Source organism: Platichthys flesus, chromosome 17 (assembly GCF_949316205.1).
Source record: "Platichthys flesus chromosome 17, fPlaFle2.1, whole genome shotgun sequence".
NCBI classification, from domain to species: Eukaryota; Metazoa; Chordata; class Actinopteri; order Pleuronectiformes; family Pleuronectidae; genus Platichthys; species Platichthys flesus.
Genome location: NC_084961.1, coordinates 4,112,393 through 4,134,397, shown reverse-complemented (window position 1 = coordinate 4,134,397; position 22,005 = coordinate 4,112,393). Strand labels below are relative to the sequence as shown.

General features: G+C 46.0%; 1 protein-coding gene across 1 annotated transcript in view; it reads right to left on the bottom strand.

Moving 5' to 3' along the window:
• LOC133972809 (ephrin type-A receptor 7-like) overlaps nucleotides 1-22,005 on the bottom strand; it is a 126,222-nt gene that overhangs the window by 94,672 nt on the left and 9,545 nt on the right. The window lies entirely within an intron of this gene.

Genomic DNA, 22,005 nt, shown 5'->3' with positions numbered 1-22,005 from the left:
AGGTCAGAGGTTGATTAAGTTGAAAGATTCTATTTCCTCCAGCTTGGCAGTGGAAATAGGTTTGGACTAGAAAGACTAACAAAAAGAAAATACATGTAATTTACATGATTTTCAATTTGCCAGTTCGCCCGGTGAGGCAGTGATAATGACGTCTGTTGACGACTGATGCTGGACAAAGAGTTTCCCATCATCCTCAGCCTCCACCAGTATAAACAAACCAGAGACCACAAAGCTTTTAAAAACAAGCCCAGAGACAAAGTGTGCTTCTGATTTGACATTTCAAAGACACAGCAGAGAAAACACGGTGATTAAAAAGCCTGCGTCAGTCATGAGTCTGCTTTCAGCACCATGGACAGCTACACAAGAAACACACAGGTGGTGCTGAAGAGGAGAAACAGCCCGGTGACCTCTGACCTCCATGTTTCTTATGTGAGGAGGAAATGTTTCACTCTGCAAATGTCAACAAGACTGAATATACAAAGTACAAGGACCAAGGGAGGGAAAGAGAACTAGAATTACATCCTCGCGGTTTTACTGTTTGCCTCTGACTAAGCAGACAGTTTACACCCACATGTGTGCAGATGTGCGATATAAGTGCGTGTATAAGCAGAATTGGTTTCATTGAGAGAAATGGAAGACAAATGACCAATAAAATGCTCAAAGCAGCAACAAATTCTAAAGCAAAGATGTATTTTCAACTATGTACAACAGAAGAAAACGTGAAAAATCTCATGGTGGAAACTAAAATGATTGTCAGCAATTCTGTATGTATGTGGAGAGAGAATTTCTGTCATGATTAATTAATCTGACAGTAGCTTTTTCTGATAAATTACTTAGTAGTTAAAGGTTCCAAACAAACATAAATAATATAAAATGAGGTATATGAAAACATGAACAAACTAAACATTTAACTTAGGAGGCTGGTTACTTGAAGTTACATTTTACTCTAATCTTAAATACAAAACTTTTTGTATTGAATAAACATTCAAACTCATGGTTTATTAGTTAATTTTTAACAGAATAAATTCGGTGTTGGTCAGATGGGACCTTACAGTGAACCTTTTTCTTGATATCTGACATTTTAGAGACTAAGAAACTCTGATTTAGCAATTACAACAAAGTCTATAGTCACAAACATTGGGTAGAGCAGTATTTGTATTTCATTATACTGCGTACTATCCATGATTACACGTGTATTGCCTCTCAGAGAGTCGGAGCGGAACATATTTAACAGTTTTCTCAAACAGAAGTTGAAAGATGAAACCAACAAGCCACAGTTCACTGGTCAGGATGTGTTCGAGCAGCCGGAGGGAGAACACATATTGTTTGTTTGCAGTATTCAGCCGGCGTGCGAGAAAATCCATCATCAGCACATTTATCTTAATCTATACTGTAACATTAACATCTGGAGTGGCAGACGGCGAGCTGCATGATCGCCTCATTTTTAACGGATTTCGCTGATATTAGAGTTATTCATGCTTTAAGCTTGTCTGCTTTCAAAACCTCACACACGCACAGTTCCAGGCTGAATATAGCGTGAGCCCGACACCTGCAGCCTCAAGGCAAAATGAGGTCTGACAAGCAAAGACGAACACTCTTTCCCTTCTTGAAAAGTGTTACTTTCATCCCGTCCTTCAGCGTGTGACTCAACTTTCTGCTTCGAGTTTCATCCACATTAGGAGCCGTGTCAGAGATACCGCACGGCACAGCGGAGAGGGTTGAGAGCTGAATGTTTCACCTCAGCCTCTCAATCCGTTCCTTTAAAAGTCTGATCTCAGACCTGCTGTTCGGGTACGTGACAGAAATTGGCCTTATCATCATGAACGACTCACGGACGCCCTGGTGAGCAGAAGAGGAGAAACCTACGCAGTCTGACTCACGCTGGAGTCCTTGTAAGATGTAGCTGTGTAGCTTAGACCTGTGATCTAAGTGACTCATGCTCTCCATCCTCACAGGGAGGCTGTGGACTCTGACACATGGACGGTGCCGACGTACTAAAAGGGAAACAGAGTTATTTGAAGTTACACTCGAAATAAACGCGTCAATTCACCGGATGATCTTTTTCAAGCCAACCTGCAGAGATATTTGCAGCAGGTCTATGAACAACTCTTGTCTAAAAGGAGTTATTTAGAGGGTTAAGTCATATAAAGGTTACTAAAGTATGTTTATTAATACAAATATGTCGCCATAGTTGGGATAACCCTTAAATCTAAAGACTTTTTCTTCTTTATTTGGGTTTGAATGAAAAAGGAGACATCAGCTTCTTGCTCGCAGTGCAGGGAAGCCGTGGTGGACCATGAGAGATCCTTTACTAAACACTTAACTTTATTGTTTTTTGGGGTTAACACCGCCGGGTGCCCAGAGCACAGTTCTGTGGTTCGCTGATAACATGGAGGCATTTGGAGGAGATTAGAGTGGGAGAGGGCAAGGGGTGCTGGAGAGACACAGGCTGAGAAGAGAGAGAGAGAGAGATGATGATGAGAAGCAAATAATCAGCAGAGGAGAGTGTAGAGAATAAAGAAACAGAGCCAACATGGAGGGGGGGAGGGGGAGAAGAGGGTCGCGTTGGCAAGGGAGGCAGAGAGAGAAGACGAGGAGGAGAGAAAGGAGCGCATGAAGGGCAAACCAATGGATCCACCGGGTGATGCACAGAGGGATCAGTGTGCCCGGGCGAGCAGTCCGTCCGTCAGTGAGAGACACACACAAGTTGGCACTGTGATCACACACTGAATATATAAGCTGTGTAATCACAGCCTGGTTAGAAAGACTAATGGGTCATTAGGGGCAGCGGGGCAGGGGAGACGGATGAAACAGAGAAGCCAACATAAAAGTTAGTGAGGAAAACCAGAGCAGGGGCAGGAGAGGTCAACACAGGAGCGAGAGAGGTTCAAGTTAAAAGAAAAGAACAAAAGCTTTCTCTCTCTTTATGCCTCTGACTCACGGTCGTGACACATTAGCTCCTAACACTGATTTGCAAAGCTTGTTTCATGAATAATTACCGGTCATTATAGGGACAATGTGGATCTGTGAGACAGTTTTGCTGTTTTTGTGTCCATCTGTCCTCGGATCCAATTGGACTTTCGCCACGGACACAGAAACATTGTGATCACAGGAGGAGTAACGAGCCGTCTCTGCTTCGGCCACATTAGACGGAGGAGAAACAAGAGGAATCATTTCAGAGTCTATACAGCTGCTGGTGTTTTGAGGTGAAATTCAAAAAATGAGCAGCTGTTGAAGCCGGAGAGACGATTTCAAAGGGCTCTCATTAGAAGCCCCTGAAAGAAGAGACTTTGAAAAAACCTTTCCAAACAGAAAATAATAACATTGAGAGAAAGTGACCCAGTAATGGAGCGAAAGCTATTTGATGCCCATCTGGAAATCCAAACACTTGAGAACCTACAAGTTGCAGGAGCCACTCTTGGATGAGCATTGTGCAAAAGTTGGCGTCTGCTAAAAGGATTATTCTCACACATTTACGAGCTCTACAGCATCTTGTTTTTCTCTTAGAAAATAACATCTGTACTGTGTGTGTTGTGTCTCTGCTGCAGTGTGTCACGCAACCTTCATGCATGAACCTTAATGTGAAGGAAGGAGGTGCAAGTTTCAAGGGATCTGCTTCAGTCTTTGTCGTCAACTGAGAGGTTTCATTAAACATGAATCTGAAGTGTGAGCGTCTCTCTCTCCACCTCCTCCTCTCACCTCACCCACTCGTTCATCCTCCCCCGATCTGTGTGTGTGTGTGTGTGTGTGTGTGTGTGTGTGTGTGTGTGTGTGTGTGTGTGTGTGTGTGTGTATTAATTGAGTTGTTCAGCCTTGCCGACGACACAAGGATGAGCTCTGCGGCAGTGAAAGAGGGAAGAGATGAACTCCACTTCTCTCAGTTGAAGTATTCAAGGAGAAAAGACGAAGAGGAGGGCGGGGGGGGGTCACTGGTGCATCAATAACGCTCAGGAAGGCAAACACTAAAAATGTGACCTTTGTCAAGTGCAGCCACGGCTCGTGCTCGGCTTCTTTTGGCTTCTTGGTGGGAGACGGCAACCTGAAGACAGCTCCGGCACAAAGGCCATATCAAGGGTTTCTTAGGTTGAGGGTTCGCGTTCCCTGTGTTTGAACTAAGTGTGTGTACAACCATTCAACTGAGAGTAGAGATGTGAAAGAGGAAGAAAAGGAAATGTGCTTTAACGTCTAAAACAAAGACATGAATGAGACGTAATTGTTTCAGCGGAACCGTTCTTTTTATCAGATGGAGGAATCTGTCTCTTTGTCGAACCCCAGCTCAGAAACAGTGTCAGCAGCCATATTTAAATCCGTCCCATTGAAAAAGGGGCTTGATCACCGTGATAATCTGCCACAGTTCCACGGTGGGATTAGTGCTGGCTCTGTGATCGTGCCGCTGTCCTCCCGGTGACCTGCTGCTTATCAGACGAGAACAAGGCACAGCCGCTGCTTCAGGAAACTCTCAGGTCACTAAAACTTCACTAAGGACTTTATCAATTTTGTACAACAGGAGAGCTGAAGGAGAAACTGAAATTTTAAACGAGATGAAACTAAGACAGAGAATTTTTAAATAAAGCTCAGGTTAGAGACGTGAACTGAGGATGAACCTACATTGCCCAAAAAAAGACATTTCAGATATGGCAGGATCTGTCTTTGTCTTGGACACAAAAGAGATTGTTTGGGATTGATTTTTGACTTTTGTTCCATTTAACTAAATCCTGCGTTGACAAAGTTAAGACTAGAACCAGAATAATTGAGATCAGATCGGACAGAGTTATCTCAGCATCTTTAGAATTGCTTTAAAACACTTGAGACCTGATTTGAACTCGTCTCTGTTGCTAAAAAGTTGATGAAATCTTCTCTTCAACATCTTGAGATTTGCTTTTACCGACTGAAACTTCTTAAGAAAGAAATCCAGATTTGCTTTGGCAGATTTGAGGTGGGACAAGGAATTGTTTTAATAACTTTCCACCAGCCTCAGAATTGTCTCTGTATTAGACCTGGGACTTGTCCTGTCACAGCAGTAAATACAGTAGCAACACAGTAAGACAATCGACTTGAAACGGACAAATTAAAGCTACAAAAGACAAATTGAGACCGATTCAAAACAAGACGATGCAGCAAATCAACATGAAACATCCGCAGGTATGTACACATGTACCAGAGGGATTTCTCAGCAGGTATCTGTGATCCCTGAGGAGGAAAACAGGTTTTCTACTTCCCCACTAAAACAAAATATCAGCCCCCTTGAGGCTGGTTGGGATTTACAGTCTTGCTCAAGGATCCTATTGCAGGGTGGGATCATGGGACTTTGGCGGAGATGGGGCGGGGGCGGGGATGGGGGGGGGGGGGGGTCTTGAATCACAGCACTGCATATGAAGAATGATGTTCCTGTTTATTCCACCCCCCCTCCTGCTCACAGACGTGGGAGGGCCGATGATAAACTGTTGGACAGAAGCAATACAGTAACGCTGCTGCAGGACAGATAAAGAAGGATGAATGGACGGGGATATGAGGTGTCACATAAAAACACAAACAGGCACATAAAAGACAAATGCGGTGTATTAATGGACGGACTAACACACACACACACCCCCACACAAAAAGAGACCCATCTAAACAAATGGTGTCAGGGGACGTCGGGGAACTCTTTGTCGCTGGTATAAACAAAAACACACACAGACACACACACAAACACAAATACCAGAGTCATAAAATGTTTCTACCGCGACATAGGTTAGAGAGTGAAGTGTCCACTCTTTAAGCACAATGTGTAATTAACTACACAACGCATCACAAGTGAGTTGTTATTGTCAAGGTGCTGAAACCATAAAGCCTGTAATACAGAATAAACTGCAACTGTAAGTAATGAGTAATTTTTTTACAAATAGTTTATGCTGCTGCCAAATGTTATTTAGCCTAAGGGCAAATTCTCACATTTGAAATCAGCAGCTATTTCTATGTCCATTAGCTAATTGATATAAAAGGTCCTGTAGAACAATGTTCATTTAAACTTACATATTTAACAGTATAATGTCGATAAGTGGAATAAAAAAATCCATTTAGAAACACCAGGAGAAATGGCTAAGTGCTCGGCGGCTCCTCTTGAAGCAGCCAGTGAGGTGAGCCATTATAAAGAAGGCAGTAAAAGTGGGTTTAGCTGCTTTGTGTGTGTGATGAGGTACTTCCTGTGGCCTGATGATAAGGTTGAAGGTGCTAATCCCCTCAGAGCCTTTCTACGCTGAGGTAAAACCCTGAAATCAATGCAGGAGCCTGCAGACGTTACCACTGTGATGCTTCTGCAAACTGAATATCATCTGTGACCCGCGCTGGAGAGCAGAAACCAGTTGGGTTTTAATAAAAGGACAAAGACGGTACAGAATACATTCTACCCCCAAAAATATACAAACTCAAATGGCTATCAAGGGTAAATGTGCAAGTGTGGACGAGAAGTACTGAGACATCCCCCAGCACATCACTTCTCTTTCTACTCACTTTGAAATCGTCCCCAGTATATTATTCCTCCTCCTCCTCCTCCTCTTCCCATAATTCTCAGTTTTGCCTCCTCGTTTTCTCTACCTCTCCTGCAGTGCCAGTCTTGAATCTGAATGACCACCTGTTAAGACAAATCGCTTCCAGGGAGAATAAAGTGAGCGTGTGTGTATGCATGTTTGTGTGTGCTCGGGGGGGGGGGGGGGGGGGGGGGGGGGATGAAAGAAAAGCGGCATTGAGTGAGTCAGAGAGCGGGCGAACGAGAAGACGAAGATGCATTTAAGGCAAAAAGAGCTAATACTTCAGGCGCAGAGTGAGGACTGACTGTAAAGAAGAAGAGAAAAATGAGAAAAGACAGTTTGAGTCAGAAACCTCAGGAAGAAAAAGAGACGCTATTAAGGTTACACATGCTGCTACCTCACGGATACACACCTCCGAGGCTTTTCTATTACAATATGTTCCCGAGCAACGAGGCACATAGATTTTCAGGAGGAGCGATGAGAAGGATGGAAGAGAAGAACGAGAGTCGGAGCCAAAGACAGAGAGAGAGAGAGAGAGAGAGAGAGAGAGAGAAACGGAGCGACCAGAGGCCAAAGGGACTTATTTTCATTTGTAAGGTCCTGTAACAGCTTGTAATTGGTTGTCTGTCTCGATGTAGTGAGGGCGGTGAGAGCGCTGTCAGGTCTTATTGTTACGAGAGAGTAGCTGCCGAGTTCAGCTGCCTTCACCGGCACCTGGGCCCAAAGTCAACCCTCTGTAAAGCTCCGATGAAATGAGGCGATACAGTATGTTGATGTCAGATTTAGCTCTAAAGGAAACCATCAGGTTGCATTTCACACACACAGAAATCCAAAGCAGCTTTCTTTCTTTCTGTGTTTCTTTCTTTCCGTGATGCCGAGGTGCAGGCGAGCCACGTCAGCCGGGGGTTTGAGTGGACCCCGGCATTGGAGAACTATTTAAAGGGATGGTGTGTGGGGGGGTGGGGGGGGGGGGGGGGGGTAAGTGAGGGGACAAATGTAGAAACCACTTCAGGAACAGTCACAGCACTAAAAGCTAAGTGCTGGAAACATGATGTGGGAAAATATCGCACGGCAGAAATCTGCAAAGCAAGAGGTTAGAGAGAGAAATAGAGAGAGAAATAGAGAGAGAAAGAGAGAGAGGGAGGGGGTGAGCGGTGATGAAAGAGACGTGCAAGTCAAACATCGACAAAGAGAACAGCGTCTCCATCTATTCAGGGATGACTCTCGTTGTTCACACGACATGACACTAGGTCGTTTGGCGAGTTCATGAGGAGTTCACGACCGATGGAGGAGAGTTCACGCTCGTCCACTGTCTCCTGATTTGAATCAGGTCTGGGACTTTTGTGTGGGAGTTCTGTAATTTCAGGCCAAAAACTGGACTACGGCCTCAAATGTGACACACAAACACATCAGTAGTTCTAATAGAGCAAAACAACATGGAGCTGCAGAGGAGTTTCATTCACTGATTGTCACCGTGACACCCTGCAGATCATAACACAGGTCACCTGCAGCTCTGCAGTTTCCTTTTTGACTCGTTTAATTCAAAACCCAGTCCCTCCTGTTGAGGAAATTATGAACTCCCTCTCCCCCCCACCCCCCGCAGGCTTCAATTTGCATTTTACTGAATTGCCAAAAAGTGCAACCTTGGTACCTTCGAGTAAACACTTCAAAGTGCCCACTTCTTCAAATCGAAAGCATCTTGAAGGCAAAAATAAAAAAACATTTTTAATTCACCGTGCAACAAGGCCAATAAAAAGAGGCTTTTGAGAAACAATAAAGCCTCGAGTTGAACTTCATTCTACTGGATTTCTACTGAATAACACAACTGACATAGATTTGCTCCCGTTCTTACGCAACCATACATCTCTGCTGTGGGATCACCCTGTTTAAGGACTATAGCATAAGGCATATAGGAGTTCTGTAAGGTTAAGGCAATCAACAGTAAGTGTGCATATGTGGAGTGTGCTCAGTGAGGCAGCTTCATGTGCACTTGCATAACACACGAGGTACCAGAGTTCATGATGCAGGAGGAGAACACTCACTTTATCTCACAGATTATCACACACGGGCTCGAGGATGGAAACGAGTTGAATCTGATGTCATTCTCTAACTCAAGAGGCTGAGCTGTGGTTGTATATAAATATAGAATGAATACACAAGTGTTAGATAACTTTGCACTGTAGCTTCATCCCAGTCTGTCAAATTAAAAAGATCATGCATGTTTGCCTGTAAATGTCATTCAGGCAACTCAACAATATCTCATGCAATGACGAACACAATTAGATTCTCCTGATGCAGAGAAAAGCTCCAGCTTTAACCTTTGTCGTCATGAAGAACACGCGTGTGGGACGTGCAGGTCTGCACACACACACAGACACACACTTGTGTTGTCCTGTGGGTAAATATAACCCGAGTTTAAGCGTGCATAATGTGAGTGCACCTGTATCAGCACATGTCACGCATGATCGGGCTCAAACTTTGAATGCCAGCATATACTGGATACAAGCATGTGTGTGTGTGTCCATGTTTAGCTTGTGTGTAAAAAGTCGCACACACACACAGGCTTGGTTTTTAATTCTGGGAATGCCTTGCTTGCAAGCCTTTCAGAAGGGGTGTTAAATAATTCAAGTCTGTATCTTTGCACCGTGGCGCTACCTCCTCCACCTCCTCCTCCACCTCCTCCACCTCCTCCACCCCGAGTCGCTCTCCTCAGTCCAGCTGCAGCCAGCAGCCCGCAGACTGCATTATTCACCCAGACGCTTGCTCAGGCCACTCACCATCGTGAACGGGGCATGCCGGGGCCTCAGAGGTGGATGTGGGTGCAACAGAGATCCAAATGAACCTGGTGAGACACTGGAGGCAAAGAGAGAGGACGGTTGAGAGTTTGACAACGAGAAGTCAACGTTTTTGTTTGTGGCGTCTTCCACCCGTCATGTTCACCCTCGCTGGGCCACCCTCTGCCTTATGCACGAGAGGAGGAGGAGGAGGAGGAGGAGGAGGAGGAGGAGGAGGAGGAGGAGGAGGAGGAGGAGGAGGAGGGCTTCGGCGTTACGTAAGTCCAGAGGAGCTCCAAGGTTTTCTGATGACTTTGTTTTCCCTCTGGTTCAATTTGAGAACCACTTCAGATTAAATTAGGTCGTCTTCTTCTACGTTCACCCCCCCCCCTCCCCTCCCTGCTTTAGTCTATTCCATCCCCTCTTTGTTTTATTCCCTGACAGCTGAAAGAATGAGAAGAACCTGCACTGAGACACACACACACACACACACAACTAACACCACAGTGGGTCAACATACACAACAATAAGCAGAGAAACGCTCTGTGCAGCCAAACTCATCTGATGCACACAGTTCACACCGATCTCCAGCAGGTTTTTATTGTTTTCCTCCCAGGTTATTTTTCTATTATATCCATAATGCACTCTCCCCAGGGTTCGACAAGGAATAAACACACACACGCACACATTTCCACAGCCATAATATCCACCTTCTCTCTCTATCTCCCATCTTCCCATAATGCACTGCAAAGCAAACGTCCCGCTGTGCAGAGGTAAACAAAAGCACCAAGCAGCCGCTGAAAAGCTGACGCGTCACAGACGTGGTTTCACAGACGATTGGGCTTCAAACACAGATTTATATATAGATGAACGCATTGAAACGTGTGCTGCGTCATCACGGGTGAAGTTAGCAGGCGGCAGAGCAGAGGTTGTGTTTCAGGAGAGACTCAGGAACATCATGGTTCAATAGAGCAGTGTGGGGGAGCCGTCATCACAAGATGCTAAAGGAAAACCAGGATATGAACAGTTCTCTGTAAGGGGAAATATGGCCCAGGCTGCAGGACCTACAAGCAGAGAGTTATAATAACAATGTTTATACAGAGCAGTTCCCTTTACTAAATATAGGCAGAGAACATCAGCTGCCAGAGGAAGGTTACGCCGGCCTGGCTGCTCCACGTCTCCTCTGGTCCGAGCTTCACTGTGACAAGTGCAAACAGCGAGTAATTATGTGAGTGCATGTTTGCTTCCATCAAAGTGTCCAATAAGGATGTAGATATTAACGTCTGACACGACAAGGTGCCTCTTATCTGTCTGACCCGTGTGACCAGCACTCGTGTGCAGGTTGCTGCTTCAGGCTCAGTCCAATCACTGAAACCCTCCTCGACTCAGACACCCCCTCGTGGGAGTGTTATTTGTGTGTGTACGTCCTGCAGCACTTAGCGCCGAGACTGACAGCTTCCTCACGGGGGAGGAAAAACCATAGGGTACATATTGGCATTGCATATACACACACAAAGCTCACACGTGTACACACAGTGCACCCTCTCCATCTCAAACTCATCTTATCTCACCCGAACACTCCCCTGCCTCTACGGGTAGAGAGGTTGTGTATGGACATGTTGCTGTTCTGCCTTCAATCCAACTGTCTACCATCAGCTCAGCTCACAGATCTTCTCTCTCATGAGGCCGTAGACGGGAATATGATGTACTGAAAACTAAACTGGGTTAATACAAAGGCATTAGCCATCTGGTGGCTACGTCAGAAAGAGTGGATTACTTCACATTTCAGAATGAGATGATGATGGAGCCTTTAAGCCCACTTAACTTTACACTTAAGCTTATTTTTTAGAATGTGTGGTCCGATGGCGCCATGTTTCTGAACACATCCAGAATCAATGCAAACAGGAATATCTGAACAAATCTGATCGGTAACATTTACTTTGAAAACCTCCGAGGTCCAACAGTCCCCTTATGAAACCACATTTAAATTCACTAGATACAGATTTTATTAGCATTTCCATACCAAGCAAACTTAAATTCACGATTTCATATGCCGAGACACATAAGTGCCACACACCCAAATGTATTTCAGCAGCTAAAAGAAACCCGGTCTGAATGACTGCTTATCCCGGGGGAGGAGTTGGAATGATGTATTTTGATATTCGGCTGATCTTAACCTTTAAGCTTTATAACATTATCCTTTTTAGAATATGAGTAATATACTGATGCATCATCCAGCTCCATTGCAGCTGCACATTTCCTCACGTCATCAGGCCTGGTGGGTTGCTCTATCTCTGGACTGAGGTGTATTAACCAGCAGAGCAGAGTCAGCACTCTACCGGCTCCAGGGATCTTCTACGTCTGTCCTCTCTCGACTCCATCAGTCTTTTCCCTTTCCCCAAAAAAGTCGCCTCCATGTGTCTCATCGCTGCCTTCAGGCGCACACCACCTCGTCCTTTTTGATTCTCTCCTCGTCCTCCCCTTTACCATGAGCGATATCACCTCCTCCCTTCGCTCCTCATCAATTCATCTCCACTCTCTCCTCCCATCATGCCGGCCGTGTCAGCACCGCGTCTGAGGACCCGAACAACCTTTACCGGCGCCCTGCAGGTCCAGCCCCCATTATCCTCAGCATCGATCTCTGCTGCATTGATGAACGATAGTGGAGACGGACGCAGAAGAGATAAAGGGAAAGGAGGATGGATGGATGGATGGTTGGACGGACGGACGGATGAGCAGGAGAGGGAGAGGGAGAAAGGGTCGACAGGAGATGACACAACGTGAGTTATAGACTAAGCAGAGGCGGACAGATGAGAGAAAAGTAAGAAAACACAAGTGAGGGAGGGAGAAGACGATGCAAGGAAGGAGGGGGGGGATATTGTAGGAACATTTGTCAATAGCCAGCCGGTCGACCTTGGGGATCGATGCGTCCGACAGCCAATCAGTCAGGAGGCTGCGTGACCAGTTGTGCTCGGCAGGGACGGAGAGAAGAGAGAGAGGCAGAAGAAAAGATGGCTCTGTCAAAGAAGTCAATAGGCCGGAAAAAAAAACGACCACCTGTCGACCCCAACACAAGCCCGGAATAAATGGCACGAAAAAAGACAATGGGAGCGGAGTGAGGGGGTAATGGCAAAGGGAAAAAAGAACATGGATAAGATCAAAAGGACCGATGAAGGATGATAAAGCACGAAATGATCAGGGACGAAGATGAGGGTTCATCTGGAGGTTGTCATTTTCAGCTAAAAGCCTGAAGACCTCCTCTTTAACTGTCAAAGCCTTCACCAGAGAAGGTGATGGAGCCGGGGGATCTCCAGGGTCATGAAGACCACCTCTTCATCACTGGTCAGGACAGCGGTCTAATCTGAGGGTCTCAATTCCCCAAGTGTCCTCGGGCAAGACACTGAAGCACAAACTGCTGCTGAGATATATGAGGTGGAGGCCCTGTTTGCTTTAAGTGGCTGTTAAGACTATAAAACCACCATTTACTGTCAATATAGCCCATTTATCTCCGGCTCTTCAAAACTTAAATTCACAGTTGACATGCAACATCCACCTTTATAGTTTTTAATGGTGGGTGCTTTGTCAAACTATTTTAGGATGTTGGCCTGTGAGATTTTCTTGACCTCTACACTTTCTAAAGGGTAAATTAAACTTACAAGACCATAAACACAAAGAAAACAGAGGAGAGAGAAGTTAGTTTTACATTATAAAGTTATAAAATGGTGGATGTGAGGAGCGTGCAGATTACTGAGCCGGTTTATCGCCCGTTACAAAAGGTTCCTCAGTTTCTGCAAAGTGCCGTAGAGCTCATTTCATACAAACCCTGTAATGACGGGCTTGTGCAGCTGCTGATATTAGATTCATGTCAGACGGGAGCTCATCAGCGGAGTTGAGCCGGCTGCTCCACCAGAGACCTGCTGCGCTCACCACGATCCAAAAGACACCAACAGAAAACCGAACTGACCCAAACTGAGGAAGTGTCCGACTCTGAGGAGACGGTGAAACTCACCCGGCCCCAGCAAAGGGATCCATTAGTGATGAGCACACAAATGCAGGCGGACTCCTCCTCGGGAAACTGTGCTTATTAATTAGCAAACCAAGGCAATAAATACATAATGCAGAGGGAAGCAGCGGCAGGAAGCTGCGAGTGGTTAGAGAGCCAGACTGAGCCAAACCACAGCAGCAGTAGGTCGGTAATTAATGGAATCAAAGAGACAAAGAGCCCCTCCCCTCACTGATGACTCCCCCCCCCAAACGGGTAAACAAGAACCCAACAGGACAGAATGAGAAAGCAGTGCACACCCACAGTCACCACCACAACCACCACGTCTTCCTCACCCTCCTCTTCCTCCACTTCCAATTGTTTGCATGTTCATCACCGGCCAGATAATAGAACTGACTTAATCTGTTATTTCCTCTTTTTTTGGGGGGGGGGGAGGGATCCGTGCTGCTGTGAATGGAAATGCAGAGCACAGCAGGACTGGTTCCACTGCGCGGACTGGCTGGTTGACTGGGGGATTTAATTATTAGGCTAATTGCTTGTTTTCCTCTAACTGTTAACCACAGGGCCGCCGCCACAGGGCCGCCGTCCCTGAGCGCTCACGCCTGAGGCCGACGCGGGTTTCCCTGAAAAGGACGAGATAGTGAGGGAACACCACAGGAAACAAGGATTCTGTTTCCTGTACGACGTGAAGGGTTCCACGTGAGGGGTGGGCTTCTTATTCTGATGGTTATGGTTCTTCATACTTTTACCGAAAAAGAAAACTCAAACAATTTGTGCAGACCAGTAAGATTCCATTAACCTCAAGGAAATGTCCATGGTGTCATTCAAGACATGTACAATGAGTAAATCTACCCCCGTCCTTGCTCACACACACTTACCCCTCCACAGAATACTGTGACACACACATGCAAATGTATTTTCCAATGACATCCATCAAGTGCGTATTAGTACACGTGTTCATTCACACGTATGTGGATGTGTGTGGCAATCGAGACGTTGCCGTGTCCTCGGAACAGACACGTAGTGAGCAACATGCTGAGTGATAAAATCTGCAGATGGGGCCTCGGGTAATTAGAGTTCATCAACATGACAACTCGGGTCCTGCTAATCAGGCCATTAATACACACAAACATACAATATTAACTCAAAGGCAGCGTTTCCGCGATTAGCCCCCGACTAACAGGGCAAACAAGTTACTCTGTTAAAAATACACACGCGGCTCTAAATTAAAACAAGACAAGAACTGTATTATACAGTATAATTGGTTATTCAACGAGGAGAAATATGACGGAAATGCCAGTTATGTCGCCTGTTTGCAAATCTCTTACCGGTCCACTGAGTGAAATATTGTAATTCTCTTCCTGGCCCCTGAGAAGCTCATTAAGTTGTACAAGTGTTATAAAAACCAGGGCGTAAAGCAGAAACCTCTTCTCAGAATACTGTTTAATAATCCAGATAGTAAAACAGTAATGGTTAAAGCACCTTTATCAGCACAGCACAACAAGAGCCTTGTAAACACTATGTCCCATCTGCACCACATAAAAGCACCCTTCACAAACACACTCTGTTCGATGCTGTGCGGTGGACTCTCTGCTCCCTGAGGGTTAAAGGTCAGAGGTCATACATTCCGATCCCTGACGCCCTCCTCGACACCTTGCTTCAAAAAACCCACATCACCCAGCTCAGAGCTCAGAGGTCCTGTCCCCGAGGGGCTCGGCCTATCGAGCGAGGGGCTGCGTCGGCCATCAGAAACACCTAGAGCAACACGTAGGGGGATTTGATCAAATGTATGTTCACCTTGTGTTACAAACAAAATGACTTCAGGCGTTTCTTGCTCACGTTGTAATCATGGACGATGTGTTGACTGCGGCTTTGGATCAGGCAGTGCTTTTGGCACCTTAAACAGATGTTTATGGAAGGTGGGGGTGTGTGGAGAAAACAGAGAACAGATGAGGACAATATCCAAAGCGGCATGAAGTTTAAACTTGATCGTGCACATGCGATACAAACTCCTCTGTGATCTGAAGGAACACAAAGTGGCAGCATATACTACACACACAATGTACTGTTCAGCTCTTACAGACACTACTGGGTTAAACCTCCACTGCTCTGGACTCCAAGGAGCAGCAGCTCGTGTGGAGGAGATCCTTCATCTGCCACAGACAGCTTATGGCCGTGTTATAGCCGGCTACAGTGGAAAATATGTGTGGAGGGAGGTCGGGAGATATCAAGGGATGGACGGGGAGAGGTGTGAATGTGTCAGTGTGTGTTTGTGTGTGTGTATCGGGGGGAGGCTACAGGATGACAGAGGGTTGAGAAGATGAGGGCAGAGCGGGGTCGTGAGTCCATGACTGCTGGAGCCCTTCAGAGCCAAGTAGCGTGGCACATGGCATCGCTAATGAAATCTGTGGAATCACTCACCTGGCAATGAGAAAAGGGGGGGTGGGGGGGAGGGTGAGGAGCGGAAGGTGGTGAGGGTGATAGATAGATGAGGGGGGGTGCTCAGAAAGATAGAAAATATCAAGAAAAAGAGAGAAAGAGAACGAGTGACGGAGAAAAAAGGAGTGGATACAGAAGAGAGAGGGAGTCCGATCCCTACACACACGGGGAGAGTGATTTGAATTTGAGGCCCGTCTCCCACGGACCCTGATAAACAGGGACGAGGAGCGAACACCAGGCAATTTCACCGCAACACAAAACACGACGCCTGATTGAGGGCAAATTAAAATGCAAATGCAACGCTTCAATTTTCCCGATTTCACCTGCGAGATAAAGCGAGGGACCTCTGTTGCTTCCATAAAGTGAGGACAGGCGCGTGTGCGTCCCTGTGTGTGTTTATGAGACAGAGTGTGTGTTTGTTTGTTTGTCAAGTTTGAAATGAGAGGAAGACGGCAGGGAGACTGGAGGTGAAGTTGTATAAACAGATTAGATTCAGTAGTGTCCCTCTCTGAGCTGCATTCCAAATCGACCTTTTCCCTCTGACCTTGGTCTGCCGGCAATTTCAATAGACCTTCACCAGGCTTCCACCGAATCAACACCCCGGAAGAACACGGAAAATAGACTCAAATATGTCTTTCAAACCAAATCAGCAGATGGAAGCAGGTTTCTTCTAAACGCAGGTAAACCCCCCTGGTGAGTCATGTCCCACTTCATTAACACACCAGAGACACTGGATAACCTCCCATTCTTACCAGTGCTGCCCAGTACACAACCATTGATGTATATTTACATAATATCACACTGAATGACAATTAGCTCCTTCTACCCAACGTTATGTTTCCATCACTGCCGACCCAAGCAGGAGCCGCTCCTGAGATCCACAGCCATCGCTTCACCATATGATTTCAAACCTCTCCAGGTCACGGGTCCGAGACCTGTTCAGCTGCTGTGGTCACGTGGTCCCACCGAGCAGAAGGTTCCTGGCTCCGGCCAAATGTCGACTGCAAAGCTCTGCCCAGTCACCGAGGGTCACGCTGTTTGAAATCGTGGCACAGTCACAAGCCTCATTCTCCATTTATCACACAGATTTACTGAGAGATATTTCAATAAGAAGGAGAGGCCGACGTGAGGTGGAATGGAGAGAGGGAAATGGATGGAGAAAATAAAAGTGGAAATGCAAAATGGAAAACGACTGGAGACCATCAGAGACAACACGACAGACTGGGTGATAACACATAAAGAAGAAGAAGAGAGTAACTAAACCAAAGGGCTTTTCTTTACAGCTTCTCTTTCACTAACAGAGCTGAATTTTTCATCAGCTTCCATTCTCAAGGGGGGGGGGGGGCTGGCTAAAAGCAAGATTTCCTTGTGCCCTCACGCTGTGTGCGTCTGTGTAGGAAGAGAAAGACACTAGAATAACTGTTGAGGTGGCATCTGCAGATAAGTCACATGTTCTGCACATGAGGATGTGGGAGGAATTTTCAGCTCCGTCCATCTTCACTGACTTTCAGAATGAGACAGAGAGTGAGACAGAAAAGAAAAAGATGTGTCAGTTTATAGACACTCACAAATATATGATGTGAAATTATCAAATTATTTGCTTCGTTAATTAATGTTTTGTGAAGGAAAGGACGATTTTATAAGATTATTCTTTCTGCTATTTTTCCTTCAAGATTTGTGTTTGCATTTAATTTAGTTTGATCGATGACTGAAATAAACATAAATAGCAAATATGCCCAATTCATTTAAATGACTTTGAAAGCAAAGGACAGGAAAAAGGGACAGAAAACAACCAAGAAGTGAAAAACTGAAATCTAAAGATTCATCCAAACTCCATTTCTCCAACCAGACAGGTCTCAGTTTCTGCCTGTTCCGATTATAATGCAGCCCAGCGCTTTCCAATCTAAAGTGGGGGCAGCAGTGTTTCGAAAGGTTTGTATATAAAGGTGCATGGATGTGGAAATAACACTAAAATTTAGAAATTACCATTTACAATTGTTTTTTCCAGGTGTCAGAGCAACTAAATTACACTCAAACGAGACAGTGAGGCCAATTTAAATGGATGTAACCAGACAGAAACAAGTCCCTCCTCAGATTGAACATCTAGACTCTTTGACTCGACGTCTTCTGTCGGCGCCGCACCCCCGACATGTTCATCATCAAGTCAACCTTTCTCCTGCGACTGCTCCCGAGACGGACGCTGGAGAGGAAGAGTGCTCCTCGTCATCCTGGCTCGATAACTGGCGGTCAGTTAGTTAATGAACTCAAGTCGTGTGGTGTGGTCTGAGTCAGACGTCTGAGTGGTGCTGCCGCCCTGCATCACCGTCAGCAGCCTCCAGAGTCACAGACACACACACACACACACACACACACACACACACACACACACACACACACACACACACACACACACACACACACACACACACACACACACACACACACACACACACACACACACACACACACACACACACACACACACACACACACACACACACACACACACACACACACACAGCTACATGCACACACAAACAAACGATACACGGAGGCAAAAGAAAATCCAATGTCACTCGTAGCTGTGGTATTGAAAGTTGGCTGCAAGTGCTACTGTCTATGTGGGGGGTGAGGGGGGGGGGGGGAGATTATCCAGCGCAAAAACAAACAATTACATTCCACAAGCTAGTGAGCAATTTACACTCACATGTAAATCTGCACAATCCTGCCAAATGAAGAGGGCTTCATTGAGTGCTTTAGTGGCATTTAGTGATTTAGTGCCAGGCTCCTTCAAATGACCTTCCAGCAAAGTCCATTACTTTACCTCCTTCCAAACACACACACACACGACTTCAGAGAGGCAGGTAATTCGCCATTAACTCAAGCCACTCAATCCCTGAAACACTGCCAAGTTCAATTGTGTGAGCGAGTGAGATGGAGTAAGAGAATGCGAAAGAGAATGAGAGAAAGAGGGGAGGGAGGGACGGGGAGACAGATGAAAAGAGCAACTGAGAGAGAGAGAGAGAGAGAGCGGGTGAGAAAAAGAGAAAGAGTGAGAGGGAGGAAGGTATCCCAGTCACCTCGGCTCCGTCTGACGACTTCAGCAATACTCACTAACCTCCACAGATCTACACACACAAACACAAACACACACAGGGAGAGGACACACGTGCATGGACTTTCAATATTTGCACCTAATAAACAAATTTAAAAAAGAGAAAAGCCGTGCACAGGACCACAGCAAGCATCCATTCTTTTCTTGTGATTCATTCAAATGCAAATTCAAGAGCAAAAACTGGACAAACAGGAACCGCGTGCCAGTACACAAAGAGAGGGAACTGGGAGAGAACGCTAACATCACCATCACCCTCATAATAACCCTCAGTAACCCCATTAAAATCAATTCATCCGTAGAGTGTGTGGACCCAGAAACACGGCTCCCACAACGCACACAGCAAATGTACTAAATGTGGGGGGCAAAACAATTACAGCACATAAACCGGCTCTTGCTGAAACACACACACACACACAGAAACACACACACACACACACCATTCCCTTCCCAGCAGAACTGTAATAACCGTGGCTGGCGTTTAGCTACAGGCGGGACCGAGGGGAGATACTGTAAAAACCATGTAATAATTCCAGAGCTTAAGCTGCAGAGAAAAAGAAAGAAAAAGCTTTTTCAGTATTAGCTATCACACAATCGTTTATCTTATTATTGCGTGTCACATTTACACCACAAGCCCCCGAAAGTGGATGGGCTCACGGTGTTAATGTAATGGTAAACGCACTGCAGTTATATACTGCTTCTCTAGTCTTAACGACCGAACTCACCGCGCTTTACGCCACCTCTCACACACACACACACACACACACACACACACACTCATACACTGCTTCTGTTTAACACTTCACTCTACTCATACATCACATTCACACACTAATGGACATCACGGGCAATTTGCGGTCCAGTGTCTCGCCCAAGGACACCTCCACGTGCGGACCTGGGGAGCAGGGGATCGAACCACATGCAGTCTGATTAATGGGCAACCAGCTCCACCTCTACCTGAGCCACTGGTGTGTGTGTGTGTTTGTGTGTTTGTGCATCATAGACTGTGAATCATAGATGGACAAAGCTTCTCTACCTCCTCCCATTAAGCAGAAATTAAGCTGAAGTATCCCAGGTATGGACGCCGCCATCTTGCAGCCACAGGATCAAGGTCCCACCAAGACACAAGCTCGACCAATCGCAAGCCAGAATGAGCCTACATCATGATGTTTATAGCATTAAATAACCCATAACTAATAACACTTATAAAACATCAGTGTTGAACTACATAAAACACCAGAAAGCATTTCTTAGAGAAATGTATTTAAAGTGTAATTTGACTTTTTTGACCTATACTGCAGCTTGCCACCAGGGGGCGATCAAGACAATTTGGCTTTACTTTTGTTGAGCCGTCATGTCGCCCATGTTTAGATACATAAATACATCTGAGGTACTGATGTATTTATACAAAAGCAGTATGAATAGACAGAAGTTCAGTAGTTTTTATTAAACGAGCAACAGGGCTCAAGCAGCCAAAGAAAAACATCTCCACACTTGTAAAACCGTCATTTGTCCGAAACAGACGACAAAATCAGATTAATACACAACTCCCTGTGGAGATTTTAATCACGAGGCAGACTGCCTGATGTTCTATTTTGCAGAATGACTGCAATGTTTTCTGAGGCCAATAAGTCGTGTTTGCAGAGAAGAGGGTTTTCCATCCTCGAACGTCAAATCAGATCAGAGCCTGTTCCGGTTCGAAGTGGTGCTCTGGGGCGTTCGAGTGCCAGCCCGTGGATTAGTCTTCCAGCTGAGCCGCACAATTTGTACATGCAACCCCCCCCCCCCGCGATCTCTTCATATTTTTAGAGTGCGCTGTTCTTCTTTGATGGCGGTTATTGCTACAACTTGATTTGCATATTTTCTTAGCAAATGGAGCCCTAGCGTCTTATTGCCGGTCTGGTCCCGGCACCTGCGCTGAGCAACAGGCTCACTTGATTTCCCTGGATCTGCCTGAGGAGCAATATTTTTCTACTTTCATATTCCAGTTATAATGATTCACGGTCTTTGCAGGTGTGTGTATCATATAGTCGCACAAACACCTGCGACAATGCAACAGTCATCCGGCTAACGTGATAACCAGTCGTTTGTTTGATTGACTGCCGGCTGCCTTGCTTCCTGGGTCGGAGTCTTTGTGGATTACCCGACTAAATGACCGGTCGCCCAGACAGCTGGTTAACGGACGAGCCGATTGGCTGGCTTGCTAATGGACTTGCAGACAGGAAGGCCACGTTAATGGCTGAGAGGAAGCCGGGAGAAACAACAGGCGCACACTCCACCCGACCACCGTGCACTGATGACATTCTGATTGCAATCACCACCAGGCACATAAAAGGAATGCACACACACACACACACAGAGACACACACACACACACACACACAGACAGAGACACATGTTCACGAATGTGCCTATGGTCTCTGTAATAACAAGTAGCCGAGAGCACAAACACACAACGGTGTCAGTAGCTGTGTACATCACACACATGTGGCCATCACAAAAGCAACATGGACACATTGGTGTTTTACAAGCTGGTTTTGCAGGGGGGGGCTTTTTTTCATCATTTGCATATTTTACCTGCTTTTCAACATTTACAATTTCCCAGTTTCCATTCCCAATATGTGCCGCTGGTCTCCATCTCATCCCACACACAATCATTTCTGCTTTTCAACAGGCTTTCAACTCGCCTGACCGAAATGGTGTGACATTAAAATACTGGATTCTAGCCACAGTAGTTTAATTCAGCTGCTATGAATTAGGTCAGCTGGTTTGTTTTTTTGGGTCCAAATTTCCAGCCTCTTAACTTCTTTCTCCAGGTTTCACTTCCTCTTGCCCCCCCCCCCCCCCCCCCCGGTCACTTAGCCTATTACAGTCTTTTCCACTTTGCCTTGCACTTCTGATAAACTGAGCAGATCAGGTCCCACGCTGCTGTGTTAACCTTCGCTGCCACTCGCCACATTACATCCTCTGCCACCTACCACGCACTCTCTCTCTCTCTCTCTCTCTCGCCCTCGCCCTCGCCTTCTGATAAACTGAGAAGAGCAAGTCCCATGCTGGCATGTTAACCTGCCTCGCCCACTCCGCCCCCCCCCCCCCCACCCATTACATCCTCTGCCATCTACGCGGCTCACACTCACGGGCTCTCTCTCTCTCTCTCTCTCTCTCTCT